Below are 2,970 nucleotides of genomic sequence, written 5' to 3'. Positions count from 1 at the left end.
TCTATAGTATACACAGGAACTGTTATTCTCTATAATGTACACAGGGACTGCTATTCACTATAATATGTACAGGGACTGACATTCTCTATAATGTACACAGGGACTGGTATTCTCTATAATAAACGGAGTGACTGTTATTCTCTATAATATACACAGGGACAGGTATTCTCTATAATATACACAGGGACTGCTATTCCCTATAATATACACAGGGACTGCTGTTCTCTATAGTATACACAAGGACTGTTATTCTCTCTAATATAAACAGCGACTGCTTTTCTCTATAATATACACAAGGACAGCTATTCTCTATAATATACACAGTGACTGCTATTCTCTATAATATACACAGGGACTGCTGTTCTCTACAGTATACACAAGGACTGTTATTTTCTATAATATAAATAGCGACTGCTTTATAATATACACAAGGACGGCTATTCTCTATAATATACACAGGGGCTGCTATTCTCTATAGTATACACAGGGACTGTTATTCTCTGTAATGTACACAGGGACTGTTATTCTCTATAATATACACAGGGACTGTTATTCTCTATAATATACACAGGGACTGCTATTCTCTATAGTATACACAGGGACTGTTATTCTGTATAATATACACAGGGACTGCTATTCTCTATAACATACACAGGCACTGCTATTCTCTATAGTATACACAGGAACTGTTATTCTCTATAATGTACACAGGGACTGCTATTCACTATAATATGTACAGGGACTGACATTCTTTATAATGTACACAGGGAATACTATTCTCTATAATATACACAGGGTCTGCAATTCTCCATAATATAAACAGGGACTGTTTTTCTCTATAATATACACAGGGACTGCTATTCTCAATAATATACTTAGTGACTGCTATTCCCTATATTATACACAGGGACTGCTGTTCTCTATAGTATACACAAGGACTGTTATTCTCTATAATATAAACAGCGACTGCTTTTCTCTATAATATACACAGTGACTGCTATTCTCTATAATTTCCTTAGTGACTGCTATTCTCCATAATATACACAGGGACTGCTATTCTCTATAATATATTTAGTGACTGCTATTCTCTATAATATACACATTGACTGCTGTTCTCTATAGTATACACAAGGACTGTTATTCTCTATAATATAAATAGCGACTGCTTTATAATATACACAAGGACGGCTATTCTCTATAATATACACGGTGACTGTTATTCTCTATAATACACACAGTGACTGCTATTCTCCATAATATGCACCGGGACTGCTATTCTCTATAATATACATAGGGACTGTTATTCTCCATAATATACACAGGGACTGCTATTCTCTATAATATACACAGGGACTGCTATTCTCTATAGTATACACAGGCACTGCTATTCTCTATAGTATACACAGGGACTGTTATTCTCTATAATATACACAGGGACTGTTATTCTCTATAATGTACACAGGGACTGTTATTCTCTGTAATATACACAGGGACAGGTATTCTCTATAATGTACAAAGGGACTGCTATTCTCTATAATGTACACAGGGACTGCTATTCTCTATAATGTATAAAGGGACTGCTATTCTCTGCAATATACACAGGGGCTGCTATTCTCTATAATATACACAGAGACTGCTATTCTCTATAGTATACACAGGGATGGTATTCTTTATAATTTACACAAAGACTGCAATTTTCTATAGTATACACAGGAATTGTTATTCTCTATAATATACACAGGAACTGCTATTCTCTATAATATACACAGGGGTTGCTATTCTCCATAATATACACAAGGACTGCTATTGTCTACAGTATACATAGGGACTGTTATTCTCTATAATATACACATGGATTGCTATTCTCCATAATATACACAGGATTGCTATTCTCCATAATATACACAGGGACTGTTATTCTCTATAATATACACAGGAACTGTTATTCTCTATAATATGCACAGGGACTATTATTCTTGACTATATACACAGGGACTGCTATTCTCTATAACGTACACAGGGAATACTACTCTGTACAATATACACAGGGACTGCTATTCACTATAATATGCACAGGGACTGCCATTCTCTATAATGTACACAGGGAATACTATTCACGATAATATACACAGGGTCTGCAATTCTCTATAATCTACACAGGGTCTGTTATTCTCTATAATATTCACAGGGACTGCAATTCTCTAAAATATGCACAGGGATGGCTTTTCTCTATAATGTACACAGGGACCGATATTCTCTATAACATACACAGGGACTGCTATTCTCTATAATAAACACAGGGACTGCCATTCTGTATAATGTACACAGGGAATACTATTCACGATAATATACACAGGGTCTGCAATTCTCTATAATCTACACAGGGACTGTTATTCTCTATAATATACACAGGGATTGCTATTCTCTATAATATACACAGAGACTGCTTTTCTCTATAATGTACACAGGGACTGCTTTTCTCTATAATATACACAGGGGTTGCTATTCTCCATAATATACACAAGGACTGCTATTCTCTACAGTATGCACAGGGACTGTTATTCTCCACAATATACACAGGGATTGCTATTCTCTATTATATACACAGGGACTGCTATTCTCTATTATATACACAGGGACCTCTATTCCCTATAATATACACAGGGACTGCTATTCTCTATAATATACTTAGTGACTGCTATTCTCTATAATATACACAGGGACTGGTATTCTCTACAAGAAACACAAGGACTGCTATTCTCTATAATATACACAGGTACGGTATTCTCTATAATTTACACAATGACTGCAATTTTCTATAGTATACCCAGGAACTGTTATGCTGTATAATAGACACAGGGACTGCTATTCTCTATAATATACACAGGGTTTGCTATCTCCATAATATACACAAGGACTGCTATTCTCTGCAGAATAAACAGGGATTGCTATTCTCCATAATATACACAG

Source organism: Chiloscyllium plagiosum, unplaced genomic scaffold (assembly GCF_004010195.1).
Source record: "Chiloscyllium plagiosum isolate BGI_BamShark_2017 unplaced genomic scaffold, ASM401019v2 scaf_10772, whole genome shotgun sequence".
NCBI classification, from domain to species: Eukaryota; Metazoa; Chordata; class Chondrichthyes; order Orectolobiformes; family Hemiscylliidae; genus Chiloscyllium; species Chiloscyllium plagiosum.
This window is presented reverse-complemented; position numbering follows the sequence as displayed.